Genomic DNA, 19,911 nt, shown 5'->3' on the forward strand with positions numbered 1-19,911 from the left:
ACATTTATTCGAAATTTGGATTGAACTCAACAAAAGTAATTGATAAGGGTTGCATCGGCTACCCCGTGCCCTTGTTGATGTGTTTTGGGCTATAGATAAACATTAGAGTAATTTTATCGACCAAGAGTTCTAAAAGTAGAATCGATTAAAGGGTTAATCCACCGAGTTATATTAATGAAGGTTGCATCGGCTACCCCGTGCCTAAGTTGATATGAATTTGGGTCTTGGAATCATTTATTCTAGTTGGGTAGAGGTCATTAGAAAAATGCATAAAACTTGTTATCTACAAGTATTAATAAAACGATAAATGTTTTGTTTTCACTATTCCGTTATTATATTGTTCTATTTCTTTACCACAATTCATATACGATATCATTTCGATTTTGATACAAATCTCCATTAAAACATCGTAACTAGAGACAAATTTGAATTTTGCTTCTAAAACCTCAAATGAACCATTGCTAAGGATCTCTTGTAAAGAGTATAGATTAAAGTTATTCATTATCAAACAGGTTTTGATTCTTGACTAACACATCTACTTACAATGGATTATTTTTCATGTACTTAAATGAATTAAGTACCTTGAAGCGATAAATTGTTTTGGTAATTAGTTTTGTCGAGAATTCGTAATTGACCAAAATAACGCAACCACTTCAATGAAAGTTTTAAGACTAAACGAACAAATGAAGAGTAATCTTCATAAATTCAATTTTGCTTCTCAAAGCAAAGACTCATTGAAATGAGTGGGAGCATTCTCTTAAACCGTTAAGATGAGGACGAGGTTCAAGAAGTAAAGATTATAATGGAATTGATACAAGGTAATGTTAAAGGTAAAGTTGTTGAGAATGACGATACTAAACCTATCAATCCCAACCGATAAAGTTTCCATTGTCTTAAATGTTGGACACGAGAAAGGAAACTACCCCAAATTATTGAAGAATCAACAAGTTAGTTGTGTGACATCTAATGGGACCTTCTTCTTTAAATGTTTATTTGATTAAACATAAATTTTGCTAGTGCGACTTCGTCAATATTAGAAACCGGTGGTGGTTTACATCGTTGTACTTGATACATAGAATGATTAGAATATGACGACTAGCATCAACAATATCGAGAGATAGAGTAATTGTGTACTCAATCTAGTTTTTGGATTTAAAGTAGTACTTAATTGTGACTATTAAGTACATAAACTCTAAATAAGAATATAAACTTGTTAAGATACAAAAGAGGTTTTCACTTTTGTGACCCTATACACCACAATTTGATGTATGGCTAGCCCATTATCAAGGTGATTATATTCTAAACCAAACTAGAATGATATATCATGTAGATGATGTAAGATTCAAATTGGTAACCCAAGATTAAACCTTAAATTTTGGAATGATGAACGCAAAGAGTTATCGAGTACTCTTGAAACCATTAGATTGTTAATGGTATATGCGTATCTTGTATTCAAAGCAAGATATCTCGTGCCTTTTTGGTTGAAAAAGGAGATCGAGATTGTAAATCATTTATCCAAAATAGGTTGATCATTTTCTTTTACCAACGATTTAAGTTGACACTAGTATGTTCACTTAATAAGGTAAATAGAGAAATCTTTGAAGAAGTTCAAGAGTTCAAGTAATCATGATTTAGTCGTGATGGGATTATCAAAGTGAAGACTTTGATATAAGCCAAAGGAAATGTGATATTGTATCACAAATTAATCTCTCTTAGCACACGTTATGGAATAATGTGTGATTGGATATGAATTCAAACGCTATTCGATATGGTTTGGACTTCAATCAAGTTACTTTGAGTTACTTGATCCTTTTGGGGATTTTATCATTTTTGTCTAAATTATTTTTCCACTAAATCAAAACATATGAGATATGAAATGGTAAGGGTACCATGCTTGTAAGTTCTCACAAGAAACAAATGCTCATTTTTCCTTTTCAATTATCACGAGTACGACGGGTTTGCGGCTCATGAAAGTTTGTCTTTCTAAAATACAAGTTTATTTTAGAAGACAGAGTGGGAGAAAATTATTCAAAGAGCCACAAAGATGTTATGTCGCAAGAAACTGGTCTTTCTTGGCTACGTGAGATGTTTTGTGTAAAACGTTGTCGCAAGAAACTGGTCTTTCTTGGCTACATGAGACGTTTTGTGTAAGAAGTTGTTTCTTTTAAACCTAGGAGGTTAAATTCGTCACTTGTTAAAAATGATGAATTCATGCTACTTTTAAGAAAGTAAAGAGCTTATAACTTACAAAAGAAATTGTTTGATTCAAGTTAATTACTTCTAGAAAGTAATGAACAAATGACTTATATAAGAGTGTTTAAGTCACAACTCAATACAAGGCTTAGAGCCATGAGAATCCGAAATAAAGGGCTTGATTAGTGACAAAGGGTTTTGCACTAATAAAGAGATATTTCAAAGCAAGATTGGTTGCAAAGGGTTTTGCACTACTTGAAATGCTTAAGTCTATTTGGATCTTCTTAGGGATTGTGTTTCATTATGAGGTTATGAAATACATAGCGAGTGAATCTAAAACCCACTTCTTCAATAGAAGGAATGTATTCAATACATGTCATGAGTTTTATAGATTCTTGCAATCCTAAGATAATGTGAAACTTAAGAGAGGGTCTTAAGTAGGACATCAATGAGTTAGAATCAATATTTTGATCATGTGACAAAACATTTCTCGATAAGTCGAGAAATTGTGTTTATACATGAAGTTTAGTGGGAGTTACGGAAGTTTTAATTAGTCCAATATGTGGATGACATATTGATCATCAAGAATGATTTAAGACTTTTGGAGTATTATAATACATCTTTAATATCCGGATCTATGAAGATAAATCCACATGATATTAGCGTCAGTAAAAAGTCTTATGTTGATAAGATTCATGACTAGTCCAATTAAATTGAACATATTTGATTGATTCCATTTGCTTCCGCTGCCGGATCAATTAAATGGGTAATGATGTATAACACTTCATATACTTCGAGTATGATGAATTGTTTTCAAAATCGAATTTTAGTAATCTTTGCCAAGTACGCCATAAAGATTACCCTTAAGTGCATGCAGAAGCATTAAGGAAGTAAAGCAAAGTGTTTATGATGCAATTTTGTGTAAGGGTGTTACACAAGTGACAATTGACAATTGAGGTTGCGCATGGTTTCCGACAAAACCATAATCAAAACACATTAGAATGGTTAAGATACCATTGTGGCTATGATAATTAAGAAGTAGATTTTCTAGAATCGTTCTAGGTAATAAAGAACAATGAGAGATATTTATAACGGAAATTGAGTACACTTGCAATCATGAGATGTGCAAGAAGGATGAATCCCGCACACTGTGAAAACAGTGGGAGCTATTCTTAGGCTAAAGGGCCTATGTCTTGATTGGATCTCGACACGTACTCAGAAAGTTTTGTAATGCAAATGTATACATTACAAGAGGAAAACGAGTATGTAGTGAGGTTCAGTAAGGTACAAGAAATTGATAAAACCTACTAACCAAAGCCCTCTCAAAGGCTAAACATGATGAGTCATGTCATTTCAATTGAATTGAAATGAACAACTACGTACAAGATCAAATTAGATTATAGAACATGAAATAGTAATCAGGCATTGACTATTCATATGTGATAATCGCATTTGTTGTTCGAGTTTTTCTTTAAAAACTCCTTTTATCATACTTTGTTACATCCAAACGGGTTGTAGAGACAATTGAACCCCGTTAAAGTGAACACGGATTAGCATAGTATTCGCCCATAGTCACTTGTATGAGGTGACGTCTCGAAGTGACTAGAGTGTGATGCGATTGATGGCAAGTTCAAGTGCCATACAGTCATGAGAGATGACTAGTCGATCACATAGGCAGATGTTAGGAACACCTTGTCGGGCCTTATGACCGCTTATAGAGTTCTGGCAAATTTATATAGCCTGGTCGTGGGAGAGTCGCTATAGTATTCTTATGAGTCGATTCTTTTGACTAAACACTATTCACCTAAGATGGCACAGTTTCAGATTAACTTTGATTTGTGTTACTACGACCTTCGTAAATGGGGTCAAATGGGCATATTTTGGGTTATGATGGCTGTGGCTAGTCGAAGGGAATGAGTGCGATAGGAATTGTCCATCCCCTTGTCAGGTTATAACAATATCTCAGGGCCACTCGAGGAGTAATGAATTGTAAATGCGTGGCCACGCTCGGAAGGTATCCAGAGTGGATAAATCCGGTCAATCAGCTTATTCTCAGATCGAGGAAACCACTCTCGATATGATCACTTGCAAGTACGACCGAAAGACACCTTGCATTGAGTGGGAGATAGTAATAGGACAAGAGAATTGGTGACGCACACTTGTCGAGGACAAGTGGGAGATTGTTGGGAAATGTGTCCTCAACAATAGTGCGATCATATGATTTAAATATCATTATTAAATCTCATTTTAAAGAATACAATTGGGAAGTAATATTGTTCTTGTCCGCTCAACCGGTCAACATATATCGGTAATGATTGGTCGACTAGAGTTTGACATTACACACTTGTCGTGTGACGGTGGTGATCAGTTGACCCCTAGGTCATACCTAAAGGGCAATACTCTTAATTGATTATTTAATTAATCGTATAACGTTGCGAGTTAATTAAATTACTTGAAAATTGACGGACGATTTTGAAGTAAAATTTACGTATCAAATTGAAATGTGATTAAATGAGATACGGTCTGAGTAATTAAATTGTATAATTACTCGGATGAAATAAATTGTTTAATGTAACAATTAAATTTGAATGAATTGTTATAAATACAATCTGTTGTGATTTATAAATGGTAAAATATTTTGGCACAAGTAATTATGAAATTACTAAGTCGATTTTTGTATGTGACGTATTTTTATTAATACGTTGATTTTTAATATGTTAAAAATTACATAACAAATTTATGTCACATATGACATGTGACATATTGACAATTGACAAAAATAAAATGGATCACTTGTTAATCCATGAATGCCGAAATAAAGGGGTAGTGGAAGCTAGTATTGTGTTTGTTTAATTATTATAAGAACACAATGATTACCTACATTCCTAGCCATGCAACCCTAATATTCTTGTGAAGACAAAAGTGTTCATGCATTGGCTCCCCTAAAAGCCCCCCATTCCACCCGGTTTTTTATGTGAAAACCATCATTGGTTTTTCTTATAATTTTACCTATTATTACACTAAAATGTATTAGTGATATTCATTCAACTCATCCAAAAATATAAGTTCTAGAGAAATAAAATCCTCTCTTTATCTCTCATCAAAACCGAAAATACTTAAGTGTTTATAAATATTTTTGGTTCAATTTTCTACTATAATTAATATTATACTAGTTTTGTAATATTAATTAAATTAAGAGGAGCCTTGGGTATAATACATAGGGAGAGATCTTATACTTAGATCTTTGTTCTTCCATAAGGATAAGCTCAAGAACAAGAGAGAAAGGTGATCTCTTTTGTGCCCTATAAACCGAAATACTACAATGTAAGGACATTATTTCTCTTCTCTTTTATTAATGTTTGCATGCATAAAATCCGTTTTAATTTTATGACAAATTAATTAGACATATATGAATATGTTATTATGTATATAGATCTACATTTCCTTCAACATGGTCACAAAGAGAGGCATAGAAGCCAACCCTAAACAGATAAAAGCTATCTTGGAACTACAGTCGCCCAAATCTGTCAAAGATATCCAAAAATTGACAGGACGGGTAGCTGCCCTGAACCGTTTCATATCAAGATCCTTTGAAAGGTGCAAAACAATTTACAACCTCCTCGGAAAGAATAAACAGTTTCAGTGGACGGATGAACATGAGACAACCTTTCAAGATTTAAAATCCTACCTATCATCTCCACCCTTACTGGTAAACCAGAGAAGGGAGAACCCCTGTCAGTATACTTATGCATCAATGACACAGCAGTCAGTGCAGTCCTAGTAAAAGAACAAGATGGCCAACAACACCCGATTTATTATGTAAGTAAAAGCCTGCTGGATGCTGAGATAGCTATGAACTACTTGAAAAATATGTTTTAGCTTTGATTATGTCGTGTACTAAATTACGACCTTATTTTGAAAGCTATCCCATTATAGTCAGGACTAACTTACCCATAAAATCTGTCCTACGTAAGCCTGAATTATCAGGCAGGATGGCCAAATGGTCGGTTCAAATTAGCACATACGATATATCTTTTGAACCCAGGGCAGCGATCAAATCGCAGGCCCTAGCAGACTTTGTGGCTGACTTTAGCCCTAACCTAGAACCTGACCTGAAAAAAGAAGTCAACCAATTAGAAAATAAAACCCCAGACCAAGAATGGACCTTGTTCATAGATGGGGCATCCAATGCCAGGGGAACAGGGTTAGGATTAGTGCTTAAATCACCACAGGGAGATATGATAGCACATGCTATAAGCTATGAGTTCAAAGCTACAAACAATGAAGCGGAATATGAAGCTCTAATAGCAGGCTTAAAGGTATGTTTAGTCCTCGGTGTTCAAAATCTAAAGGTAAAAATTGATTCACTTCTAATTGATAATCAAATAAAGGGAATTTATACGGCTAAGGATGCAAAAATGATTTCGTATTTAGAATATGTAAAAAGCCTTACCGCCAAATTTGCTTTATTTGATATAGATCAAATATCAAGAGACCTGAACACACAGGCTGATGCTTTGGCCAGCCTAGGTTCAAATTTTACCCCTACGGTTTTCGATAAAATACCAATTGTTCATTTACTAAAGCCAGCCATCAGCAAACCTGAACAAGTCAACCCTATCACTCAGGATAGTAATTCTTGGACTAAACCCTATTATGATTGGTTTCTCCGAGGAATACTGCCTCAGGGGAGACACGAAGCAAGGGCTTTTAAAATTAGAGCTTCAACTTATGCTATTATCAATAACACTTTATTCAAGAGATCGTAGGCCGGACCATACCTGAGATGCTTGGAGCCTGACGAAGCTAAACTTGTACTTCAAGAAATACACGATGGACACTGTGGTAACCACAAAGGAGGAAAAAGCCTGGCAAGTAAAGTACTCAGGACAGGCTATTACTGGCCAACACTGAGGGCTGATTGTCTGGAATATTCTTCAAAATGCGAAGAATGCCAAGTCCATGCACCAATAATACACCAGCCATCTGAGCTCCTCCATTCAATCTCTGCACGCTGGCCATTCATAAAGTGGGGCATGGATATTGTGGGAAAGCTGCCGGTAGCTCCAGGACAAAAAGTATTCATGTTGGCTATGACTGATTACTTCTCCAAATGGATCGAGGCTGACTCTTTCAGGCAAGTAACTGAAAAAGAAGTAATATCCTTCATCAGAACAAACATCATTTGCAGATATGGAGTCCCATCAGAAATAGTATGTGATAATGGAACCCAATTTGTAGGGAAAAAGACCCAAGCATTCTGCCAAGAATGGAATATCAACCTGGTAACATCTACCCCTGGATACCCAAAAGTTAATGGCCAGGTCGAATCCAGCAATAAGGTAGTCATAAGCTGCCTAAAGAAGAAACTAAAAAGAAGACGAGACAGATGGGCTGAAGAACTTCCATTAGTACTATGGGCAGACAGGACAACTCCAAAGACAACAACAGGCCAAACACCTTATTCTTTGGTGTATGGTTGCGAAGCTGTCATTCCTGCAGAAGTCCGGGTTCCAACATCAAGATATAGCCTGAACAATGTTGAAACAAACAGAGACCTGATGCAAGATAACCTGGTCCTAACAGAAGAGCTAAGAGATGCTGCCAAAATCAGGATAGCATCATATCAACAAGCAGTTGCCAGGACTTACAACAAAAATGTCAAAATTAGAGTCTTCAGGGAAGGAGATCTCGTCCTACGCAAAGTTTTTTCGAATAAAAAAGAGAAATCAGCAGGCAAGCTGGCCCCCACGTGGGAAGGCCCTTACTTAATTGACTCAATTGTTGGACAAGGAGCATACAGGCTCCAAACATTAGAAGGAGAAATGATCCCAAGATCCCGGAATGTAACCCATTTAAAATTATTCCATATGTAAAACCCAGATCAGGTACAAACTCATATCTTTACTCAACCTGATGTGCTATATGCAAAATTACGTGTTTTATATGCTCTGTATGCAACTCATATCCATATATTTAACTAACCCAATTTCTCTTATTTTTCGAATCCTGAACAATTATACATGATAAATTTTTATATGCATAAGTATTCAGGATTGAGGGCTACTCTACTGTATTCTACTGTATATCAAAATTTGAAACAAAACTTTGCACTTAATTATGCCTGACGAGTTGGTAACCATCACCGGATACAGTAAATGTCAGGACCAATCATGCATGAAATAATTGCCTGACCTAACTAGGTTTACTGCAAATGTTTACAAACGGCTGGACGCAGCAAGACGGTGGAAGGGTGTGCCATCCAACCATTTAGTCTAAAAGCCCTCCTGACAGGCCGAATACCAAGCCCTCCAGTCAGGCAGGGGACATAAGCCCTCCTGACAGGCCGGTTTTCCCACCCCTTCAACCATTATGACAAAAACCATACTTGGTTGAATTACTCACGGCAGTTTAAATAACAGGACAAATTAAAAATGCTTTACAGATTAACCAAATCAAACTTTTAACAGGTCCAACAGGATTGGAAAAGCAAAATTCACAGGTTTAAACAAATAAGCAAAATCAGCCAAAAAATGCCACCACGATTATATTAATAAAGCCCTTACCCCATGGGGCAAAGGCACCAAAATATTCATAAAGGCCAGGGATTGTCTCCCTGACCTGGATAGAGACAGAGAAAATAAAATTGTTTGTCCAGGGACATCCCCCCTGGATGGGCCAAATATCAACTAAGAAAAAATCAAATTACTACTTCTCGTTGGAAACAGCACTAGCACTCCCACTCTTAGCCGGATCAGCATCAACGTCCTGCTCCCCTGGAGAATCGACCTCCTGTTCATTTGCCATGTTATGCAGGTCAGGATATTTTGAAGCAGCAAAAGCCATCTCACCTTCAGGGTTCCATTTTTCCCTGGCCTTAACAGGCTCTGACATAGCAGCAACCTTCCCCTTAATTTAGAAATAAAGGGAAGCATCATCAAGCTTAAACTCCAATTCATCCCTCTCCTAGGTGAGCTCTTCATTCCTGTCCAAAGCCTCCTGCAAGAGCCGCTTACTTGAATCTGCCTCAGCCTTAGCCGCATCCTTCTCAGCCTGCACCCTCACCAAGTCAGCAGCTTTAGCAGCCAGATCAGCCCGTGTAAAATCTAGTTGAGACTTCAGCCTATCATCATCTGATCTCATCAGATCAATCCTGGCCACCAAAGAAGTAGCCTGATAGGCATTATGGAGACAGGCCGCAGCGCCCTAACCAAAACAGAGAGAATAATATGAGTATTATGCCCCAATGATAAAAATACCCAAACAAAATACACAAAATACACATAACAATAGCATACCTCCCTCACAGCAGCCAAGGCACCTGCCAAAAGGCTGAATGAATGTACACTGAAGCAACCGCCTGGGTAGCAGTCTCAACAGGGTTAAGGGTGAGCATGACATCTGACTTGGAAGCAGCATAATCCCTGATCTTCACCCTAGCAGCCTCCATATTATCCACCCTGGCTTTCACTTCCCTGATTGGGGCAGATATATCAACATCTTCAATTTTTCTTTTTTGGGCTGCTGAACTTGTTTCAACAGAAGCAGCAGGAACGGTAGTGACCTTCGAAGCATCAGGTTGTTCGGTTAAATCTATAATGGGCTCAGCATCTCCGCTTCCCTGGGAGCCTTTCTCCTTGATCCTAGCCAACCTAGCTGAAAGGTCTGCCATACCAAACCTGGCAAGGCGAGTAGATGACCTGGTAGCTACAGCACGAAACACTACATTAGCAATATAAACAAAACATCACCAAGAAGCCAGAGTAAGAGGAAAAAAAGAAAATAAGATAGACTTACTGCCTGAAGTGGAAGCACTAACAGCCCTTGAAGACTTAGCCACCCTGGCAGTACCATCAACCTTCAGACAACGAGGAAGATGGCCAACCCCGCAACACAGAGGCCAAGACCTCTTCAAAGGAGGAGTAGCAAGGAAAGCAGAAATATTTACAGTGGGATACTCAGTTTCAGTAACCCAATCATCAACTACACACATGAGAGGTATGACTTAATATAAATTTTATTTTATTTTTTACTAACGAATAAAACATGCAGGATAAGAGAAAAATTAAAAAACTCACCAGCAACACAAGCTTCATAATTTAAATATGCCAGATCAGGACCCACAGAATTGGTCCTGACAAACATGTATCTAGCAGGCCAGTTCTTGTCATGGCCACTATCCAAATTGCTCAGAAGGGGAGTAGTGGAAGCCCTGACCTTGAAACTTATACGGCCAGGGCTATTGGTTTTGACAACATAGCAGGCTTTCAGATCATTAAGAGAAAATGAGATATTGTGTTTTTTTACAGAGGTACTCAACAGAACAGACCACCTTCCACACCATGGGCATCAACTGATAAGAAGGAACACCAATTTCCTTAATAACATCAACCATAAGAGGGGAAAAGGGAAGCTTACAACCTGCCCTGAAGGCCCAGTCATGATTACAGAACCAACTAGGACACGCCCAGCCAGCCCTGATAGGAGAATTCTCTGGGATCCAGACTTCAGAATCAGCAGGGATGATCCCCTTATCCTTCAGTACCTTTTCAAACTCAGGCTTCAAACGGTTTGAAAGAGACTGATCATCTTTCAAGGCCTTCGTGGGCTTGAATTGGAAATCACCATGAAAAATTGAAATCATCTCCAGAGGAGAATCATTTGGGTTATTAACCACAGAAGGTTGAACAACAGAAGATGGAAGCAAATTTTCAAAAAAGGTTTCCTCAGGATTTTGGGGAGGAGGAGTTCCAGGAGTCACCACCCTGGTAGATTTCTTTTTCGCAGCCATTATTGAAAGATTATAAAAATTAATTGAAGATTAAAAAAATGGAAGTTAAGGAAGATTGAAGAAGAAGATTACTAAGAGAGAGCAAAGCAGATTTTTTTGATGAAGATTAACTTAATGAAGTTAAGGAGTATTTATAGTAGATGAAACTAGGGTTTCAACCGCAAGTTGGATGGATAATCATTGAAGAGGTTGCATCAAAATTTACACGCGTCATAAAATGAAGTAAATAGCCGTTACATGAACTGATTAGGCATAATCCAACCGTTGAGTAATTTTCCAAAGATTGAAGTTATCTCCTTATTTTTTGTCCTGACACATTGAAAATAAGGAGATAAGGGGCAATTGTTAGGCCTGGAAATCCGCAGACATCCCTGATCAATGTCTCACCTTAGTCTGACTATCAGGATGCCAGGACGTCAGGCTATCAGGACACATGAAGACAGGCGCCAGGCCATGAGAGGGCAACGGTCAAAATATCAGGACGATATTAGACCAAGAAATCACATTACGAGAGGAATACGCACACAACATTAAATGGGAAGATCTCGCATTTAAAGCAGCAATTAAGGACGTAATATTGAGAATTATTGCGGGTAATTAAGGAAAATATTCCGCATTAATACCAGGATCAAGCAGCCGTTCAACTGATAACTATATAAAGAATGTTTGGGAAATCATTTGGAAGACAACAACACAAGACAAGAAATAGCATACAGTATTCTCATACAAATCTAATATAATTACGTCCCATTGTGCTAAATATATTATACAATAGTGAAATCCTCTCCTGACTTGGTGCCCGTAATTTTTTCCCATTTAAGGGTTTTCCACGTACGAAATTTTTTGTCTTGTTATTGTTATTTTTATCGTATTATTATCTTTATATTCTACCTAGACGGCCTGACCTACAGATTAGTTAGTGCTAGTTAACCCTGCCTAAATCTACCCTGACCTGATTTCGCCTTGCGCAAAATCCACACAAAACAGAGAGTATTCGTGGACTTCACTGATCTCAATAAGGCATGCCCTAAGGATCCCTTCCCGCTACCTCTCATTGATGCAATGGTGGATGCAACAGCAGGATATGAAATGCTGACATTCCTGGACGCATGGAGTGGTTACAATCAAATCAAAATGGATCCTGTAGATCAAGAAAAGACAGCGTTCATGTCTGAAAGAGGGATATATTGTTACAATGTCATGCCATTCGGCCTAAAGAATGCAGGTTCCACATATCAGAGACTAGTCAACTGCATGTTCAAAGAGCAAATAGGAAGAACTATGGAGGTGTATATTGATGATATAGTGGTAAAATCGGAAAAAGCCACAGATCATATGCGGCACATGGCAGAGACATTCAACACCCTGAGGGAGTACAAGATGAAGCTAAATCCATCCAAATTCACCTTTGGAGTGTCCTCTGGTAAATTCTTAGGCTACATTGTAACCCAGAGGGGGATAGAAGCTAGTATTGAGCAGATCAAGGCTGTGTTGCAATTGGAGTGACCTGAAAAACCAAAGGACGTTCAGAGACTAGATGGCAAGGTAGCAGCTTTAAGCAGATTCATCTCAAGGTCCTCGGACAAGTGTAGGCTATTCTACGACATACTAAGAAAGAGCCGGAAGTTTGAGTGGACTGCAGACCACGAGCAAGCATTCAGGGAGCTGAAGCATTATCTTAGCAACCCACCACTGCTGTCAAAACCGGAGCCAGAAGAACCACTGTTCCTCTACCTAGCTGTCACCGAGGTAGCAGTGAGTGCCGTTCTAGTCAGAGAGCAGAATAAGGAACAAAAGTCAGTCTATTATGTAAGTAAGTCTCTGCTGCCAGCAGAGACCAGGTACACATCTCTTGAAAAGTTAGTGCTAGCTCTGGTAGTGGCATCTTATAAGCTACGCCCCTATTTTGAGTCCCACACCATACATGTCGGGACCAACTACCCGCTGAAAATCGTCATGAGGAAATCTGAGCTGTCAGGCAGAATGTCAAAATGGTCTGTACACCTTAGTGGGTGTGATATCCAATATGACCCCAGGACAGCAATCAAATCACAAGCACTGGCAGACTTTGTTTCGGACTTTAGCCCAGCCATCCAAAATATGGCAGACGAGGAAATCTTGACCCTAGGGGGAGGGGGGGGGGGGGGGGGCAGGGAAACAGAGGTCTAGCAGATGCACATCGACGGAGCCTCCAACCAGAGGGGGGCAGGTGTAGGGTTAATCCGACGATCGCCACAAGGGGATCTGATAGCACAAGCAGTAAGGTGTGAATTCAAGGCAATTAATAATGAAACAGAATACGAGGCTTTGATACTAGGAATGCAGCTAGCTCTGGAGTTGAGAGTTAGGAACCTACACATATCTAGCGACTCTTTGCTAATATTTAACCATGTGAATGACGAGTTTATAGACAGAGACTCAAAAATTATAGCATACTTAAAAGTAGCAAAGGAGCTAAAACAGAAATTCAAAACTTGAAAGCTCAAGCAGATCCCCAGAGATTAGAACGTAGAGGCAGATGCCTTAACAACTCTGGGGGCAACATTCAAACCGACAGAACTGTCCAGCATCCCTATCGCACACATGCTGGAACCTTCTATCCAGAAGACAGACAAAATAAACAGAGGAGAATTGGAGGATTAGCAGGATGAGCTGGGAGTTCAGGCAACTACGGAAGCCGGGGTAGACTCCCAGCTAACCGACCACCCCCTTGATCAGCCAGCTACACAGGCAGATGACTGGGACTGGCGGACGCCTTACCTAGACTGACTGCGTCATAACAAGCTGCCGAACGACAGAGAAGAGATAAGAGGCTTCAAAATGAAAGCCTCCAGATTTATACTAATTGATGATATACTTTTCTGAAAATCAGTGGCAGGTCCCTACTTGCGATGCCTGGATATGCAGGATGCACAGACTGTGTTACATGCTCTCCACAATGGAGAATGTGGAAACCATGCATGGGGCAGGAGTCTGTCTAACAAAGCTCTCAGACAAGGTTACTTCTGGCCCACGATGAGGGCAGATACAACAGAATATGCCCGTAAGTGTGAGGCCTGCTAGCGTTCAGCACCAATGATCCACCAGCCAGCAGAGCCCTTACACCCTATCATTTCTCCCTGGCCATTCATGACATGGGGAATGGACATAGTGGGCCCTCTACCTAGAGCTACAGGGAACAGAATATGGATGCTGGCGATGACTGATTACTTCTCCAAATGGATAGAAGCAGAAGCATTCACAGAAGTAAAGGACAAACAGGTCATCTATTTCATAAAACGAAATATCATCTGCAGATTTGGCATCCCATCAGAAATCATATGTGACAATGGCTCACAATTCATCTCCAACGATGCTGAGTGATACTGTGCCAGATGGAACATCACCCTGAAAAAATCAGCACCCAGGACTCCAAAGTCTAACGGGCAAGTTGAGTCTAGTAACAAAATTATCATGGATAATCTGAGAAGGAGGTTACATGAGTTAGGAGGAAAGTGGGCAGATGAATTGCCATTAGTGTTATGGTCAGACAGAACGACGCCAAAGATAGCAACATGCCAAACACCCTTCAGCCTGGTGTTTGGTGCGGAAGCAGTCATTCCATCAGAAGTTCTAGTTCCCACCCAGAGGTAGGGATGTATGACAGGGGAACTGAACAAAGCAGAGATGGTCAGGAGCCTGGACACAGTAAGACGAGCTACGAGCAAGTGCAAAGATACGTCTAGCTGCCTACAAGCAATCAATTGCTAGGAGTTACAACAAGAATGTGAAAGTCAAGCTCCTGGAGGTAGGAGACCTGGTTCTCCGTGAAGTGTTTCAGAACACTAAAAATCGAAAGGCAAGTAAATTCGCGTACAAATGGGAAGGGCCATACCAGGTAGAAGGAGTTGTTGGCCATGGTGCATACAGACTGATGACTATAGACGGTCAAATCATACAACGCCCATGGAACATACTTCACCTGAAGAGATATTACTTTTAATAATAAGTAGATCTTAGCCTACAGAGTAATGTACTATGAAAAGCCAAATTAGTTCCAAATAAAAAAGAAAAAATCCGGTAGTAGGCATACTACCAATTTCATGTCTTTTCTGATACCTTTAAAAGAGAAGGAGACACACGGTTTTTGAAGTGGTTCAGTTTCACAAATCGAAACCTACGTCCACTATTCTCAATTAATAAATTTAGTACCTTTCTACGGATTACAAATTTACTAATCCAACTAGTACAACTAACTCTAGTTGTAACTCAATGAGTACCGTTAAATACTCGAGCGACTAACTTACGCTAATAAGAAAACACTAATGATTCTTGCAAAGGTTCACGTTAATGAACAAGTAAGAAATCAATTAAAGCACTATTATCTTATAACGATAACAATAAGTACGAATGCACGAGTTTAAACACACGACCTTTTGAAAATAACAAATCGGTTTTCTTGCTTGAAACACACGGTTTTGCTTTGTAAAAATAAAATCAATTTTATGCTTAAGGTCTCTAATTTAAATGTTGCAAAAGCAAAGTATTTATAGGAAAGGAAGGAGCAAGGCTAACGGTTCATACAAAACTCTAATAACCGAAAAAAAGAGATATGTAACAAATCATATCTTCTATAATTTCTTTCCTTAAAGCCTTAAAGATAATAAAGAATATTCCAAAAAATAGAATATAAATTATTCTATTATTATCTTTTGCATAAATCCTAAGATATGATAAAATTTGCAATAACAAGAATATCTTTATTATAAATAACAATATCAAGTAAGATATAAAAGATATGTAAATATATTCCTTAGAGAATAAAATCTTTACAAAAAGATCTTGTTATATCTTAGGTTACACGAAATATCACGGTTCATATGCCTCGTGATTCGTGCAAACCCTAACTTATTATTAGGTTAGAATTTAGGTTTTAGGAGTAGCTATATTAAAACCCTAATTAGTAATATGGTCCAACTCATAAATTGACCCAAGACGATTACTAACCAACGTTCAACATAAAACCGAACTCCGCACTAAACCGGGCTTTATTTAATAAATACTTTTACTAAAACATTTAAAACAAACAAAAACGTTTTTCAAAAACAATTTTGAAATAATTCAAGTCGTGTAATAAAAACTCAGCATCTCTATGTTATAGTAGAAGAGCTATAACATTGAGGTCTTTTATTAGTAATGTTATAACTGCAATGCTATAACTTTACCAATACAAGAAATCCACTCTTAGTTACCATAACGAGATAATCACCTATACTATTCTAATCTTCACAGGAGATCTTCGAGCATAGGCTACTTCATCATCCAAGCTTTATTAATCTTTAGACGGATTTCATTTTCTTATAATACTTGAATGATTCTTATATAATCTTTATCTTCAGTTGAGGCTTGATCACGATATACTTCCATCACAAATCTTCTTTATTGCTTGTAATAAATAAGTTTAATCTAAACTGTAACACCCCTCATTTTCGGCTAATTAAAAACTAACTTTTACATAAAAAAAATGGCCGAAATACAAGGATTTTATAACTAATATACAAAGTCTCTTATTACAAATCCCTTTTAAAATTAAATAATACAAAATGAAATACAACTTTTACAAAGTCTTTAAAATAAAAATCTTCACTGAAATAAAATACTTTTTGAACAGCAGCGGAAGTCACCTGAAAATAAAATCAGAAGACAGAAAGGAACTACCCCATGACGAGTAGCCCAGAAGGGAGAAAACACGTCAGCCGGAAAGCTGAGTAACAGATAATACCTCAATATATGCAGCTTAATTTTGGTCATGGCGTGGAAACACATACATGTAAAAATAAAAATAAACAGAGAGAATAATAAAAACACTCCCCATTAACTAACTAGTAACTAAAACCAACGGACTAACTCCGTTCAATTTCCACAAAATAACACACTCTCTTATCCCAATAATTAGCTCAATCTCAACTCAATACTCCATCTCACTCATTACTCCGTCTCATATTATCACACTCATTAGTAGCCAAGTATCGTATTCTCATCGTCGACCCTAAGACCAGGACAAGGGGTGAGTGAACTGGCAGATAAGACCGCGAAACAATATTTCCATCTCAATATCGATTTCAAACTCAAATAACTCAATAACCATGGTCACTCTGGACCGTAAACATAACTCGGCTCAAAGGCCCCATAACTCATAACTCAATACCAGTAACCAGATTTCCATCTCAATTTCAATATCGATATTGTCAAATATTCCATTAAAGGAACTGCTCAACACTTAGAGTATATATACCTCTAAGCTACTCACCCACGAGTCAAGATCAAAGAATACGACAAATTAAACACAATACTAAAATAAACCCAATATTAACATTATATAAAAGGCACTCGGATGCCAAGCCTCGTTCTCAATAATGAAATCTAATTCTATTACTCAAGATCTCAAACTCAAGGACATTAATTGATATCGCATTACTTTCCCATGAATTCGTGAAGTCCCACACCCTTAGCTTGTCTTATGCTTCCAAAATATAAAATCCCAGTACACGAGATAGAAAACCAAACTTACATTCTATTGAATAACCAACACAACTAAAGCACCCTCAGAATTTAGCAAACCCATCTCACAAACTGCGATAAAATAATTACTACTATTATTACTACTAATAACAATTATCACATGCCATCTTTAACAATCAATTTATCACATAAAACATGTATAATATACATTAATTCATACAACCCCGAACAATAATAATAATATTAGGATCGGTAGAATCGTGTTACCTTTTTATCCAAGAAAATCAGTCCGTAAAAGATTAAAGAATGACTAGGAATAAATCACAACCCGGAAAAATAAATAAGGAAGGCATGACCGATGACGCTCGCCGAAAAATATAGATCATTAGATATAGTGGTTGGAATAATTATGTAAAATATTATGAACAAGGGTTGATATTAGCTTGTCGAGGATCATAGCATACGTCACAATTGTTTTAGAGGTGAAGAGAAAACCTAATGGTACACGGTTTGACTTGATATTTATAATAAGTAATATGAATGATACTTGTAGGCTTGGAAACTTGTCGACCAAAGGAAAGTAAATTTGTAGTTGTACATAATATAGGAAAATATCAAATATTCCCATAACTTTAACCTTTTTCTTTCTTTCTAAAATAAATATTAAAATCTTAAATATTTGAGGTATCACATAAACGACTTAAACAAACGATTACGCGCAACGAGTATATAAATTATAAAGTACCTTGACATCATCAAAACACTAACATGTATACTATATGGTTCAACACAATGCAAAAAGAAAGTCAAGCCTTGCTAAACAATACCAAGGAATTCCAAACAACCGTGCTTCAACAAAATCGGCTCACCGACTCTAGTATTGGTAACCTTGAGACCCAAGTTGGTCAAATTCTCAACACACTCACTTCAAAACCCACTCAAGGAGGGAGCCTCCCCTCTCACACAATTCCTCCACCCACCAAAGAACAAGTAAAAGCGGTCTCTTTGAGGAATGGTAGAGAGTTGGTAGAGGCACCCAAGGCTCCTAAGAAATCAAGGCCACTTCCTATTATTCATGAAGTGGAGGATGTAGTTGAAGATAAAATTGAAGTGGTAGTGGAACATGGGAAAGCATCTACATCCGAACAAGTGAGGATCAATGAACCACTTCCGAAATATGAGCCACAAGCTCCATTTCCAAGTGCTTTGAATGACACAAGGATAATTAACAAGAAGACTTCAAGCCTTTACGATATCTTTCGTAAAGTGGAGGTAAACATTCCACTTCTTGATCTTCTTAGTAGTGTGCCCAAGCATGCAAAGTTTTTGAAAGAGTTGTGCACTACTAAGAGGACCAACAAGGCAAAAGCATGAAAAAGGTAAGGGCTAGTGAACATGTGTCGGCAATGTTTCAAAAGTGTTTGCCACAAAAATGTAGTGATCCGGGCATGTTCGCCATCCCTTGCAAAATTGGTGACTTGGATTGTCAAAATGCTATGATTGATTTAGGTGCATCTATTAATGTCTTGCCCACTTACCTTTACGAGTCTCTCAAATTGGGACCTTTAAAACCGACTTGTACGGTCATTTCTTTGGCCGATAGGTCCAATATCTACCCAAAGGGAATTGCTGAAGATGTCTTGGTGAAGGTGGGGGATATTATTTTCCCCTTCGACTTTTATGTAATTGAAATGGAACCCGAGAAAGGCTTAACTCCCATTTTTTTGGGAAGGCCTTTCATAAGAACTTCCAACACCAAGATTGATGTATCTAGCTAGTGGGTGCCTTACAATGGAGTTGGAAGGGCAAAATATTGATTATAGCATACATGAGGCAATGAAATACCCAACCGATACCTCTTTTTTGTGTTTTCTTGAAATTTTTGAACCAATTGTTCAAACCGTGTATGAATTGTGTAAAATTGACACATTAGATGTTGCTTTAACTAATGGAATGGTTGGAGAGGATATGGGGTGTGCTTTTTCTTGTAATTTGCAGGAAAATATCCAAGAATTAGAAGAAAATCCGCCAATGGAATAGTGGGAAGAGAAGGAAGAAATCCGGCGGGCAGAGAAGAATTCGCACCGTGCAAAAAAACAGAGCCCAGAACTCGCACGGTGCGAGTTCTCTCCTGTCCAGGAATTTTGCTTCCTTTCTTCCAATTTGTTAGAAGAGCTACCAAAGGAGAAACCCGTTCCTTGTAATCTCAAGGCCTCTATTATTGAAATGAAGCCCTTACCAAGCCACTTGAAGTATGCTTTTCTAGGAGATGAAGAAACTTCACTAGTGATTATTTCAAGCAAGCTTACTAGTGAGCAAGAGGAGGCTCTCATCCGAGTTCTTAAGCAACACAAGGAAGCAATTGGATGGACAATGGCCGATATCAAGGGCATTAGTCACACTTTATGCATGCACCGGATTCTTTT

This window comes from Silene latifolia, chromosome 2 (assembly GCF_048544455.1).
Source record: "Silene latifolia isolate original U9 population chromosome 2, ASM4854445v1, whole genome shotgun sequence".
Lineage (NCBI taxonomy): Eukaryota > Viridiplantae > Streptophyta > Magnoliopsida > Caryophyllales > Caryophyllaceae > Silene > Silene latifolia.